Here is a 15,906-nt window from a genome sequence, read left to right on the forward strand (position 1 = left end):
CCTTCCTTCCTTTCTTTCTTTCTTTCTTTCTTTCTTTCTTTCTTTCTTTCTTTCTTTTCTTGTTGTTTCATATTCTTTAATTTTCCCATTGAAAATAGGCAGTGTTATTATTTTTCAAATGCCAGTCAACAGTATTTGCAAAAACATTTCAAAATCTTTTAAAAAACTAGTGCACTGGCCAAGAAAAATACAATAATTTTATTAATTTTTAAACCTGCACACCTGCTTGATGGTAGAAAGAAGCAGAGGAAAGAGCAGCTAGTTTAAAAGCGATAATGACAGCAACACCATCAACTGCTAACCAAGTGGTTTTTCTTTGCAAATCCAAGAGGAAGAGCCAGACTCCAAGAAACCAGAGCTATTTGCCTTGGTACGGAAATAAGTCATAGATTATTTTCTTCTTCCAGTGAAATACTATTCAGACTGAATATTTATATTCTTCCCTTCACTAAAATGCTATTGAAAATGAATATGAATCTTGTGGGAATTTAAGCGTTGCATATTGTCTAGTTGACAGAGTCATTTATAAAAGTTGGGATATTTTATACCCCACCAGGGCTTAATTATGGTTTATAAAGCTCACTGGCAGTTGTGATAGAAATATTGTATTCTTCCTTTCCCCAATGAATTTCCCTCATGCTTTTATGAGGGCCTTTAAAACTCATTTAAGTCTTGCTGAAGTTAATCTTAAAGATAGATACCAATTACTCTGCAGGGGAATCTAATCCTCTGCACCTTCCCCTTTTCCCCCCAAATTTCTTGATAAGAAATAAGCAGGTCAGTTCCAAATTCTGTCCCTTCTCCAAATAGACTTTTGGAAGGAAATTTCCTCAAACAAGAAGGTGATTGAAAATATACACAAAACTCAAGACATTCTGCACTCAGAGAATTTCAGCTGACTTAGGCCGAAGAATAAAAAGAATGAACTGCCTGGTAACTCCGAATGACAGAAAATGCTGACAAATGGGATCTTCGCACAGGAGATATTAACACTCTGACTGTGAGAGTGAAAAATTGAACAGATGGCACCTCTAAATGCAAGGCTCATATAATCTATTTCCACTCACGTTTGTTGTAGACTTTTATTTTAAATTTGGTGCTAAGAAGAAAAAAAAAAGTGTGTTAATGGCACCATCCAGATACAAACTTGTTGGAGCTTCTCTTTAAGACCTTGATTAAAGTACTTTAAATTCAGCCTACGGTTCTCTTCCTGTTCTTAAGTTTTTCTGGGAACCAATGAAGTGGGTGTTTCAGAGGAACAAGGCTATTTAGTCAGATAATAACTATACTAGGGTTTGTTCTAAAGCAAGACCTCTGAGACACTTACATCAAAATGAAAACCCCAAATCATCCTTTTGGCCATTTTGTGGATATTATCAATGGCAATTTAGTTGAGCTGCAATCATGAGTAAGGAATGATACAAAAACTCTTACTATGTGAAAGACAATAGGTTGACGATGACCTATAACTTCACTGTCAAAGCAAATTGTCAAAGCATGTCCATCTTGAGTCTAGCTATTAAGTCCCGAACTGGATTCCAATATGAGGATATTGTAGAATGTTTAAGAATCTACAAATTCCATCCCTCTAGTTACATAATAAAATTAGTTGTTTTGTTGTGTTGCTCGCAGAATAGGTATTCAGGATTTTTATCTTGACACATGTACGTGTCTTCACAATCAAATCTTAAGGGGCTTTGTAGCAAAAACTGACTCTCATATTTACATATACCCCCGTTGCCTTGATTGCGTGACTCACATCAAGTGCTCACTAAATGCATGTCCACTGAACTCTTTAGTCAAGTTTAAAATGAGAGTAGCAAGATCACAAGCAGATAATTTACAAACATAAAAACCTAGAGACCAAATATTCAAGAAAGTGAGTGTTGAGGAAAATAACTATAAAAAAATGAACAAGCAGCCTTATAAGTCAGCTTTAGTTCTTTTCTGGCTGATACACTGTGGGTGTTAGCTACTAGAAACATCACCATTTCTGTGGAATAACTAAGTAACCCCATGGGAGTTCAAATGCATGTATCAGCATCACCGCTCTGCTCTGTGACAGTCACAGAAAACATGGCGAGGCAGGCAGCCAAGAACGAGGTCCAATGATGCTGCAGAACCAGTCTGGTGGATACCAATGTGGTAGGCACAGGGCATATGTGCCAAGGTTTGCACAGTGCTCCCCCCACCAGCACTGGACAGCAGGTGCTGCCCCATGAACCACTGTGACGGCCGCCCCTGGAGATGAGATGCAAAATCCTAGCCCCCGGGTAGAACCTGTTTCTTTGCTGCACTGGCTTTTAATTCGAGTCTGAGGGCTAACCCTCAGGCGATCGGTGGAGATTTAGCCACATGTTGTGCCCTAAGTACAGGACAAGTTGGGGAACAAGAATCTGGCACTTTTGGCTTCAGTAGGAGGAAGAGGGCTGTGTACCATACTGGGTATTCCTGTGTTAGGGAGTGGCGTTCCCCGACTATAGGAAGGGGATCAAATGCTGAGCACACAAAAAATAATGACGAGTGTCCACTACAGTCACCATTTCTCCAAGTCTGGAGTTCTCTGCAGGACTGGTTCTCCGTTTGCTCTCCTCTATCTGTCCCTCTAAGATACCGATTATCTTCTACTATACGGTTGACCCTTGAACAATGTGGGTTTGAACTGTGTGGTCCACTTATATGTGGGTATTTTCCAATAAATACTGTATATGTATTTTCTCTTCTTTATGATTTTCTTAATAACATTTTTATTTTTTCTAGCTTACTTTATTGTAAGAATACAGTATACGATACACATAACATACAAAATACGTGTTCATTAACTGTCTACATTATCAGTTAGACTTCTGATCAACAATGGGCTGTTAGTAGTTAAGTTTTGGGGTAGTCAAAAGTTATACATGGATTTTCAGCTACGTGCGGTCGTTGCCCCTAACCCCTATGTGGTTCAAAGGTCAACTGGCCTGGTGGATTGTAACAGGCTTCTTACCTGTTTATCTCCTCACTTGCCTGTAAACTCCCAGAGGGCAACAGTCAGGTCCCTTCACTCTTGTGTTCTCAATGCCCAGCCCAGTTCCTGAAACGGTCAATAAATATTTGACGAATAAACGTTTGTCTCCTTTGAAACTGGCCTCTAGGAAGGTTACAAATAAGGAAGGTCGTGGCAGCGAGAACAACTCCAGTCTTTTAAACTTCCTAACCATCGGCTTCAGTGCATCTTTGAGGCCAGAAACCACATATGTGTTTGTGTGCATGTGTATATTCTCTGGACCAGAATCCATTGTTTATAGCATTTCCTTAGAGCAACCAAAGACTTCAGAAAGAACCCCTAATATAGACAGCGTCTATTTATGTTTGATGACTGCTTAAAGAAAGACATGCTTCCTGTGAATACTTTGAAAACACATCAAAATCCCACAATAGGGTGTTTCTGTGGAACAGAGCACCATGTTCCTTTCTGTCTTTATTTATTTTTTAGAAAGATAAAATGTTAACATACATGAATTTATCCAATGATTTTTAGTAGCAGAAAAACAGAATTTGAAACACAAGTTTGATTTCAGGTTTTACAGTTAATTGTACATCTTAGATAATTAGACAAGTTTGAATTTGAAAAACAGAATTTGAAACACAGGTTTTACAGTTAATTGTACATCTTAGATAATTAGCCAACCTCTCTGAACCTTGCCTTCTTTATGGAGAAATTACATGGAATTCCCACATTAGAAGCTTGCTAGAAAGATTAAGTGAGATGGTTTGAATAAGCATTTGGGAAAAGAGCTCGACAAACAGTATTTCTTTTCTCCCTATTCAAAACATCTAACAATCATATAGAGACGATTTCTAAGTTAAATTTGCTCCGGACTTAGAAAGAAGTCCAGCCTTAGAACATTCCATTACTCTTTGCCTCTGATTTCAGTGTTTGGACATTCCATGTTGCGATGTGTCTCTCCACTTTTACTGAGGTCTAAGAAACAGAGTGACATGACAGTCGACAGAGGATGGAGTTTGATTTTCCATATGGGGGGTCACTGAAATGTGGTCCTTAGATACTGAGCAGCACTGGGACTCTCTCCCACAAAAGGAATGACCTGGGTGGATTCGAAATGCCAACTAGAAGGGCCAGTGGCAGGTCAAGGCCCCTCCCCCCTCAAAAAAGAGGGCCCTCAAATCCTCTTTTCCAGAGATTCTCCCACCCTCTCTTATGCTTCCACTGCACACCGAACTTTCTCTCCTTTGGGCCAAATGGCCAAGGGGTTTGAGGACTAGTCAGGGGTTCATGAAAAGAAAAGATAAAAAATTATCCCTATTTTTGGCACCTCAAAGTTCTGACATATTCAGTGCTTTTGAAAAGTAAAAAAAAGAGAAATATTAGTAAAATGGCTGAAGGAGAATTCACAAATTATTCCTGTGTCATTATGGTGTAGCAGATAACCTTCCTGGCAAACTGAGCTTGCTAAGTCAATGTGAAGAGAAATAACAGACTATGGCTTCACTGCCCTAGTCTGTTATAAATACTTTATTCACAGTTATCCAGCTTAGAAGTGATGGGATCAGGCGTCCAACTGCATGGCTCAGATCTTGAGTCCCGATTTTAGTGCCAGGCTGCCTTTGAGGCTCTGGAGTGAGTTTAGGATTCCCTGGAAAGAAGTAATTATTTTGTTTCAATTAATTAAAAAAAAATTCTAATAAAAATAAAATGTTACATGAATAAATGTGTTTATTGCAGTGTTACTTAAAACTGTGAAGAAAATTGGAAATTACGGTAATATGTAATAATAAGGAATAAGTAAATTATGGAGTAATCACTTGATAAAATGTTATTCCATAATTTCAAAATATGTTTGTGATGACTAGGTAGCAGCACAGAAATGCTAATGATGTGATAGTAATTGAATAAAACAAAATTCAAAATTAAACCCAGGATGTGATTACAGTGTGTACTCAACTTACAGTTTCGTTGAAACAGAGACTGAAAGGCAACAGACATTTTAAGTCATGACAAGTGCTCATGACCTTACCCTTTATTTTAATGTGGCTTCTGTTACTGTTAATAGTGTAAAAAATTATAAGCCATATAGTTTCTCAAGCCTTCCTGATTACTTTTAATTTATTTGAACTTATTTCTATCCATAAGAGGCAGTAGAAGAAAGAGGATAAGAGTTGGTGCTTGTAGCCGGCACCCAGCATCTCTGCACCTCAGCTTCCTCTTCTGCGAATGGGGATGACTAGAGCTACCTCAAAGCATCGCTGTGAAGACTAAATAAATTCATCAAATAACACTTTTAGAACAGTACCTGACACACAATAAGTACAGTATAATTGTGGTGTAGGTATGTGTGTATGCGTGTGTGTATTTGTTTTTTTAGAAGATTAAGAAGGAAAACGACCTAAAAATATAGCTTACTAGGGTTGGCTCTGCTCAAGGTGTGTGTGAACGTTTGATTCTCAGTGTGTGTATAGGTGTGAGTCTTCGCGCAGATGAATGTGCACAAGCACACCGGTCTGAAAAGTTAGCTATGTCACTGTAGATGGGACGTTATGATCGTCTACTCATTCTTTCATTTTTACCAAGGAGGACTCTGTGGCCCAGCACTGGGCTGTGATCCTCATTAGATCACAGCATTAGATAGAGCAGGTGGGGAATCTGGCAGTCCCCCGAGGCCCTGAGCGCCCAGCAGGGCCCCGGTCGGACAGCGTGATCTGCTGGTTAAGAGTGTAGACCCCATGGTGAGATGGCTTGACTTGAGCTGTGGCTCTTTCATTCTAGGCAAGTGGCTAGACATCACTCCACCTTGGTCTCCTCACTTGAAGATCAAGGATAATAATGTCTATCTCATGCTTGTTGTGAATGTCAAAACTCAGAAGATGCACAGTGCCTAACACAGAGTGAAAACCAATAAATGCCTGCTGTGATTAGACGGAATTCCTAAGGGGCTGTCATTCAACATTGTTTTATCAACTAGAGAAAAAGCAAAGATGTGCAAGTTGTCCCTATGCTTAATCCCAAGGAAATAAAGAACAGCAACGCTTATTAAATGCCTATTATGTGTGTAGAAATTAATAGAAGCAAACTTGATTAATTCCAAAAATATCCTACTAGACAGTATTTTACAGGTGGAGAAAATGAGTCTAAGAAATACTGTTATTTTTTTCAATAAATAATTTATATTAGAAGAAATCAAGATTTAAATTAGAGCCATCAGACACTGAAGCTACATTTATTTTACTACATCAGGGGTCACAAACTCAGAAGCTACAGGACTGTCAGGTAAGGTCAATGAGCCAAGAGGATAAGGTGCCAGAACTAGGAAATGGTGGGGACTCTGGGGCCCTAGAGGCCACATTCTCCCCCAGACTGGGGCAGCCATTCCTCTCTGCCAGCTCATTTTTGCCAGGGGAGAAGGCTGGCCCAGTGTTGCCAGGCCTTTGGTTTTTCTTTCAAAAGTAGCCAGAAATGCAGTTTATTAATGTTAAATCTCTCCACGTAAATGTAGCGCCATGCAAGATATGAGAAGCCAATTTGGAATATCCGTTATATACCATATCCTGCTCCCAACAGCAAAGTTTCTGTCATCTGAGTGAATCGCCACCTATCCTGATCCAGTTTCCTTAGGCCCCAGCTATGTCAAGTAGCCTCCAACGTCCGAATCTACAGAAAGTTGCAATGAGTTTTGATCAAATCACTTATATTTGACACACCAAAAACAGGAAACTAACTTAAAACAATTTTTCATAATAATATTTCTCCTGTATGCCCAAAGACATGATTTAATCAGAACTTTAAAATTAATCTGATGTAAAAAATGGCTGACACAGCCCAGGAAATAATTTAATCTCTACTGCAGAAGCAGGTATTTTTTCTGAATAGAAATTTAGGGTATCGATATATTTCCTCAGAATGACACTTTGTAGGTTATATCATGTAACATGTGAGCAAAGATAGGATGTAGGGGAATCTTGTATATCCGAAAAGACAGACACATGCTAACATTCCAGGGGAAAAAAATAAACATTCTTGCAAAAAATGTTTACAAGGTTGCAATTCAAATGCCTAACCAAGCATAACAACATTATTCTTCTGGGAAAATCTCACCCTCTACTTAGGCACCTGCTTTCTCAACTTTTGTTTTGAGTTTTAATTAAGGAGTTAGATTAGTCCCTTTTCCCCAACCTGTAACAACAGGGCCTAATAAAGTAGGCGGCATTTTCTATAACATAGGAGAGTGTCTTTGTCAACTTTTACATAGTAAATCTCAATTCACTGGCAGAGCACACTGCAAATAGTTTGTACACTGCAATGTTTAGGTATTTTCCAAAATTAATTGTTTGCTAATATCCCAAATTACCCTCTGTAGGTGCACGCGGTTGTTTTTCTTCATTTGGCATAGTGCTTTTATTTTGACAAGAATGTGACAAAGGATTAATTGGACCCATTTATTCTTCAAATGTTGGACTCGGGGAATTTACTAGTTCCACTTCTAATCAAGAACTAAACTGGCAAGTGGGTAGTTAGAAAAGTTGGCTGCACATCTGCAAATATCAAATGTCTACGAACTAGGCTGAGAATGCTCTCTCTCCTTTCTGGTCAGATGGTTTCATTTAAGATCCAAAGGGTCAAGGGTCACAGCATGACCTCATCAAATTAGACCCAACTGAGAGAGGTGTTTAGCACAACAGAAAGGAAATAATCTGAAGGACATTAAATGCAAATGAAATTGCCATCTGCAAACTTCAAAAAACACCTGACCTAAAAAAATAAATCTCCCACTTAGAGCTGAAACCTTGCCTCCTTCCGTCCTCGAGAGTGGACGCAGAAGTTTGCTCTCGTAGCTGCCTGACAATCACTCAACCTGCCAAAGTCCATTTGCATTTAATATTCCCCTCCCGACTTTTTCTAGTTGAAAAATTTGACAATGATCTCCCAGGAACAAGAAAAGGAAGGTTCAAGCATGAATAGTACTCCTTTGCCTCTTATTTCTGGAGGATCAAATCGGTCACAGAAACACTTAACTTCTAAAACTAGAAGCCCATCACTTCGGGGCAAGGTTATGTGACCATTGATGGGAGTCTGGGCAAATTCATGGTATGGGCCTATGAGACAGAGGTCCTGTGGGTGACAGAAATGGTAATTTATTTTTTATTTATTTAGAATAAAAGTCTTTGCATGCTAGGGACAGTGCCAGGTCCCGGGGTTACACTGCTAAGCCAGGCAGACATGGTCCTTGTCCTCGTGGAACTCACAGACAATTAAGCAAGCAATTACTGCAAAGTATAGGGAAGTGTGGTTCACCACAGTGGCTGGTCAGAAATACCCAAGTACCACCCAAGTCATCTCATCCTGGCCAGATCCAACCCAGACAGAGAGGAGAACAAGGCAGGTGGTAGCAAGCAACGGTATCTGAACCCTTGGTCTTGTCTAGAGAACTGGAGTTATGAAGACCACTGGGTGATACCGTTGCTGGCTCTCTCAGCCCTATTAGGAGGCATGACCTGTGCAGGACGCCTCACTAGCCCCAGTTTCCTCATCAGGCTAAAAACGAAAGATGATACTGTACACCAGACTAGTAGAGATCATGGCTCATGAGAAAAAGTGGGGAAAAAAAAAAAGATTACTGTCCTGAGTAGTGTTTTGTTTGCCTACTGACCAGGGTCCATATCCATTACATCTCAGTAACTCATTATTCAGAATTTACTTGTTTACCCAACAAAAGCATCTGGGAGTCAGAAAGAGAGAAGTTCGTGACACCACGGAGCTAAATGTGAGAGAAGGGGGAAGTTTACTTGATGGTTCAGTGCCACCAAGTTTTGGATACATAGGACCCTGGGCTGAGCATAGCAGCTCTCTCTGAGACCCGTGCCAGGAGACACAGACAACCATGCATGACGTATGGGTACGTGGGACGGTAGAATGTAAGGGAGCGCAATGGAGAGGAGATGGGGGAGACAAGGAAGTCTGGATGAAGGGCATGAAGGACCTTACCTTTCCCAGCTGTACCCTCACCTGTTTACAAATATATAACTAATAGTAAGTCTTGGAGACTGGGTTCACTCATCAAAACAAGACAAAGGCTGAACGAGATGCCCAACAAAGACTTGGTAATGATACAGCAGAACGTTTACACGATTTGGCAGCGTAAGGTCTGGGTTTAAAGAACCAGCCCTATCATTTATAGGTTATGTGATATTATACAAGTCACTTTGACATCTCTGAGCCTTGCTTTTCTGTAAATCACAGTAATAATACCTATCTCACAGGGTTGTAGAGACAATTAAATGAGAGAATCAAGAAAGAAATTCTTAGTTAAGTGCTCTACAAATGTGAACCTGCTTATGGCCCCAGAAGTAAAGGGAAAAGAATGATAGAGTAGAAAACGTGCAGTGAAATATATAAATGGTTTTTCTCTAGTAAAGATAAATATGAAATATTAATTTTTAATGCATCGATTGATAAGAAAAGCCAGACAGAAAAACGTAGATCTTGGCTGATAAGTAAGGGGACTGGACACCCACAACGGTGTTTTGGCCTATGTGGACCAGATACAAAAATACATCCTACATTCCTGGGGTCAAGAAGCTTCTTGGACCCAGTGGTGATGTGGGATAGCTTGATCAGTCTGGTGTTTGCTAGAGAAGGAAGGGAACATTTGAGCAAGATGCCTAACTGTCATTTTCTTGGGTTGGGGATGATGACACCTCATTGATCTTGTGTCATTTCAGAAAATGGCCAATCAACTCCATGCCTTGGCATTGGGTCAGGGAGCAGCGGTCTAAAGAGACATTTGTTAACAGCAAGAAAGCAGTCAGTGCAGGAGCAGGGGGTTTATGAATGTGAGCCCAGGAACGCTGGGTGTGGGGCGCACATCTGGCCACAAGATGCTCTCTGGCTGACTGTGGATGAAGAGGCTTGGTCAAAGGAGGTCACGGCAGGTTCAGTGGGATTGCAAGGGGTGGGGCTGCAGTGAAAGTAAACAAGCCGCCCTCTTGGCTTAGGGCTCCCTCCCCCGAACAAGGTTGAGACAGGGGGGTGGGGTGCGCTCACATTTATTTTCAAGATCATGGAAATACTTCTAAGCTCTTGGAAATAAATGCAAAGCTGACAAATCCTTCTCATCAATCAATATTGAAAGTTTTATATGAAGACAATGACAACTAAAAAGCCACCCAAATTAGAAGAATATTGCTCTAAAATGAATACTAAAAGAGTTAAAGAAAAAAAAGTATCTCCATGGGCTTTCAGGCCTACAAAGCAACTCAACAATCAAGTCCACGTCATTTCTACTGAATAGCGTTTGCTGGTTTCCTTCTTAATTAAAAATTATATTGAACAGATTTGAGTGAATTTAAGTTTTCTTTGGTTTGGTTTTGTTCTTTATTTTTCTAATTCAAAATTATAAATTAGTAGTGGACAGAATTAATAATGAGGACAGTAATTAAATTGACCAATCTGCAGTGCCTTCAGTAAGGGGAAAGACCTTCCCAGCTCCCCAAAAAGTTAATGACTTGGCTTGGGATTGGTCTCCCCCAAAAATAATTTCTTAATGACACTTTTGCAGTGGCCTCCAGTCCTAATGCCATATTAAAGGGAGAAAAAGGGGTTCAGCCACAAGGCTATTTTCCATGAGTCCTAGGTTTTAGAAATTCTGCTACAGAACCATCTTGGTCTTGCATCTGCTGAGCTTTGCAGGCTAGGGACTGGTTTTTGTATTCATTTCCTGGTATGGAAATGTCTTCACCACATGAACAGTTTATATTCAGCCTCTGCATCTGTGTGTGACTTCCTTTGGATTTCTCATGGGGGACTCTTTCCAACGCCCATAGAGAGCGCTAAGGAAAGATACGCCTCATGGTGCTTTCCTTCTGAGATCTGGATCTTTCCCTTCCACCTTCCCTTCTCAGGGGCTCAGGTTCTAGCTTCTGACCCTGCTCAGCCCTTCAAACCTACAATGCGCCAGCAGCCCCTCAACAGCTGGCAACCTTTCTGCACTGACTTTGCATTTTTTTTCTTGCAACTGAGGGTTTTCCTTTCTTTCATTCAAGCTCAAGCTATACATTTTGTCTGTTTGTTTGTTTGTTAGCTGGGTTGGTGTCTTTGCTTATCGTCTCGAATCTCCAGGGGATCGTAGCAGGAAGAAGGATCACATTGGCTCAGTTCACTGAGTTACCAGAACTGGGGCTTTGCAATCGGGTTGATGAAATTCTTTCCTCCAAGATGTTTCCCATGAGATTGATTTTAAGAATATCACCAAAATACTATCTCCTTCTGGCAGGTGAATGACAACGTATTGTCGAAATTGGCCAGGCCTGGCGGTGTCAGAGGCAAAACAATGAAGAGGAAAAAGGGTTCAAGTTTTAACTCCTGTCATTTCCAAGCCATGTGATCTGGGACAAGCCACTAGCCTTCATCTAGTAGATGAAGTGAGTAATGCCAGCTCTTCACAAACAGGATGTGGCTGTTACAGAATTTGAGGAGTAATTGTTATATATCATTTGGTTTTCACCAGGGACAGTGCGAAGGGGCTAAGAAAGTACTCAGGCACAGATTATAGCTCTGCTACCTACAGAAAATAGACCTAGATACAGAAGATAGATGAACTAGTTTATGAGAACTAGAGAAATGAGTCATTCAAGGAAATAGAAAGGACTTTTTGTGAAGGCAGAAAAAATGATGTTCTGGTGTCTCTTGCATAGGACTGTTGAGCATGGTTTTCTGTGCTCGCCATGGGTTTGCACAGCACAAGTCTCTCGTGCCAGTTTCTGTGGATTGTGTCGTCAAAGGGAACCCCAGCTCTGGTTCTACCTAGACAGATAGGCCCAGCTACATATGCAACTTCAGCCTGATGCATTTTCCCATCAAGTATTCCCCATCGAGCATCCTCTTTCATCAAGCTGGATAAACATTTTTTATTCGAGTGTGGCTCCCTTCCTGCCTTTGAAGGGAAAACATTTAGTGTCAAAGTATGAAGTACATTGTTAATAAAGACGAAGTGTAATTCATTACAGTCTGGGATCTGGAGTCAGCCAGAGAGAGGGGCTCTCAACCACTACCCCATTCACTGAAGAGGAAATGGGAAGTGTTTTCATTCCATCATGGCATTTTTCTTTTCTTAAGTGACACCTGAGAGAAAACGCTTTGGTTGCTGAAGAGTTTGGTGCAGGCGTAAAATGTCTTCAGACACCTTCTTAGAAATCTTTCCATCTAGGAGAAGAGATGAACATGAGAAGAGCTGTCTTTCTAAGAAATGATCTACTGGCTGCATCATTCCAGGCAGAGGCAGAGCAGCAGGCACTGGGGAGAGAATGGCTTCGAGTTGCTGCAAAAGCTTCACGTAAATTCCAGCTCTTAGGGAATTATGTTTAGGAGCAGTAAACAGGTCTAACTTTCAGATAGTCTCAAGGATTTCTGAATCAGCTGTACCTATCCCGATGCTGGTCTTCCCAAATGAGAGTATCCATCACTGAAGTTTTAAGCTGGTGGCATTCTTAAAGACTTTTCTCGCTTCTTATCATTTCTTCTTATCATTTCAATTCTTCTTATTTGTTTATTCAATTTCCACTCATGAAAGAAGACATCATTCTTTCCAAATGAAACTGGTCAAAGTTTTGAAAGTCTACTTTACAGTAACTATTAGGTTTAAAACAGAAATTAATGTTTCTCAGGAGAGTAATACTAACACTCTATCGGGCAGCTTAAAAACTTACCTGAAATTTACACCTGGACGAGTCACTTGGGCCTTGCTAAGGACGACAAACGAATTTGGTAAAGTAATGAACATTTTTAGAAAAAAATTCTTTATTTTATCCTTTTACTTTTCTAAATGATGCAAATTCTTTATAATAAACATGTATCACTTTTATAAAAAGCAGCAATTTTTCTTAACAAGTGAGGAGCAAATAAATTAATAATTAATTCTAGGTACCAGAAACATAAATGAGTGTTATTTTCTTGTGTGTACCATTTTATATATTCCAAATTTCCCAAAGTTAAACAAGTATTAATAGTAATACTAAAGTGGAAATAATGTAATAACAACATAATCATTGTTATCTGTAATTTTAAGCAGCTTTTTAAAGAGACATTTTATTGAATGTCATCAATTAACTAAACATACAAATATGTAAGCTTTCGAAATCTATCTTATTAAGTCTTTAGTGATAGATTTTCATCACAAAGATATATGAAATTTTTAAGCTCAAATAATTTATGTGTTTTAATTTAAGACATCTGTTTTTCATTTCACTGGTTAAAATACCTCCTGTACAATGTTTAGATTTTTCTTTTTTACTCGGCATCATTTTAGCTTGACCATCCTTTGAGTTTGAGAAGTTTTAAAAGTCCCAATACATTAAATATATAAATCACTTTTAAAAATACAAATTGACAACTCTGTCCTATCACACCATATTATTCCCTGAGCTGTATGGCCAGGTTCTCAGGAGACATCACTCTTCATGTCCATAAAACTGTTCTCTTTCTTGACAACAGAATGAGGAAAAGAGACTAGTTCAGATTTTCACGAAGTTACTTTTCCTTCCTTTGTGCTTCTTTGAGTGTTCGCTTTACTTTTCTAGAGGCAATAACATGTAATCGACATGCACAATCACCCACTGGGTACGAGGACCGCTCTAGTTACTATGGTGGAGTGTGAATAAGACATAGTTTAAGTCATCAAGGAGCTTATAATTTACTAAGGGAGGCAAAGATGTAAATAATTCATCTAATAATGACAATATGTAGTAAGTGCCTTGATAAGGAAAATACGAGTGTGGCTCAAGAAGAGGTTAATTCTAAGTGTGGAAGGGGGAGTTAAGGAGAAGTTGTCCCACCCAGGCTTTGAAGGATGGAGGGCAGGGGATGCACGTTCCAAAACGAAAGTGTGTAATGAGTGAAAAGGACTACACTGAGGGGGACAGGAAACCACGCCGCGTATAAAGAATCATGAGAAGGCTGTAGTGGTTGGTTCTTGGAAGTAGATACGGGAGAGTTATAGTAGTGAAGTTTGAAAAAATTTGGGGTCAGACTATGAAGAGACCTGAATAGCATATGAAAGAGTATGAAGTTTATTTTAGATAATGAAGGAGGCTAGGCATTAAAAGTTTTAGGCATAAATATTATAAGATCAGAGCTGCACTTTAAGATGATAACTAGCTAACAGTATGGGAGATGGATTAGAAGTATGTGTTGTAAATGTGGACCAATTCAGAGGATACTGCAATAGTCCAAGTAAAAATTTTTTTAAATGGCCCACGTTAAGACAGCAATAGAGAACATAGAAGAAAAGAGGTGATATCTCAGACTTTGAAGATGGATGGGTAACTTAGAGATCTATTAGATGAGAAATATATTTTTAACTTCTTGATAATTATACGCTGATAAGGCCTAAAACATGTACTATGGCGTGTTCTCTGACTGTTAGGAAAGTTAAAACGTTTTTAAATATGCTACCAGCCATTTCTACTTCTGCTACAATTGCTTGCGAATATCCCCAGTCTGTTTTCTATTGTAGTTTTTTTAACTTGCTGATTATAAATATTTATTTGCACTTTAGATAGGGCAACCCTTTTGCTGTCATACACATTGAATCTATTTTATGTATTCAGTTTATTATTTGCCCTTAACTTTATTTATGGTATTTATCAACTTTTATAAATATTAAATTTTTATGTAGCTAATTCTATTAAACTTCTAATTGCTTTCATAAAGGTGTAAATAATCATCTAAATCCTCATCTAATATTTTTATGGCTTTATTTTAAAATTTAAGTATCTGGAGAATTTAAGTATTTATTGAGAAGTACTCAATAAATGTTTATTATTGAATGTAAGTCTGGATAAAATTTTAGTTTGATAGGCGCGATAAGATTCTATCTTCATTTTTTTCTCAATGATCAGTTAATTTGGCATCATTCATTTTAAATAACAACTTTTAAAATTACTAACCTTTTTACATATGCTCTTTCATGTACAATCTGTTTCTGAGTTAGCTATTGTTTTATCATCTGTCTTGTCTATTTTATTACCACACTTTTGATTATATTAGCTTCACAGTATATTTTCATAGCTGGCAGATCAACTTCCCTCTTTTTTTCTTTCAATAGTTTTTGTTTATTTTTATGCCTTTATTCTTCTAATGAATTTAAAATCAAGATGTTAAATCCCAGAAAACATCTGGCAGGATTTAACAGAATTACATTTCACTTATAGATAATCTTGGAAGTATCTTTATTTGTACAATATTGTACCATGTCATCCAGGAGCATGGCATTGTTCTTCATTTACTCAGGTCTGCTTTAGGCCTCAACTAATATTTGTCTTTTTTTTCTATCAAATAGATCTTACACAAGTAAATATTTATTCATTTATATAAATATGAAATATAAAGTGTTTTCATTATCCTTTTTCATTGAATATTGCTGAATAAAGTTATATTTCATATTTGTTTTGTGACTATATATCCCTTACTGAACTTTCTATTCATTGTAACAGACTTTTTTAAACTATTTTCTTGGGGTTTTCAAATTTATAATGATATTATTTATAAATAATGAAAATAGTGTCGCCTCCTTTCTTCCTCCCACATCCTCTCTCTCTTCTCATTTCCTTATTTTTTTAAAACATCCAGTCACTATCTTTGTTTCCTCCCCTATTTCAAAGGAAATACCTCAGCCATGACACCATTAGGTAGAATGTTGGCGCTCTCGGAAATAGTTATTCAGTATAGTTATTGAATTTTACTAAATACTCTTTTTTTGCACCTATTGAGATGATCACATAATTTTAATCCTTTGATCAGGTGACGTTTTGTATTACATTAATATATATTCCAATATATATTCCAATATTTTATTTTTGTATTTCTGGGATAAATTGCCCTTGATTATTTTTTAATATATTGCTGAAATTTAA

This window comes from Pteropus alecto, unplaced genomic scaffold (genome assembly GCF_000325575.1).
Source record: "Pteropus alecto unplaced genomic scaffold, ASM32557v1 scaffold177, whole genome shotgun sequence".
NCBI lineage: Eukaryota > Metazoa > Chordata > Mammalia > Chiroptera > Pteropodidae > Pteropus > Pteropus alecto.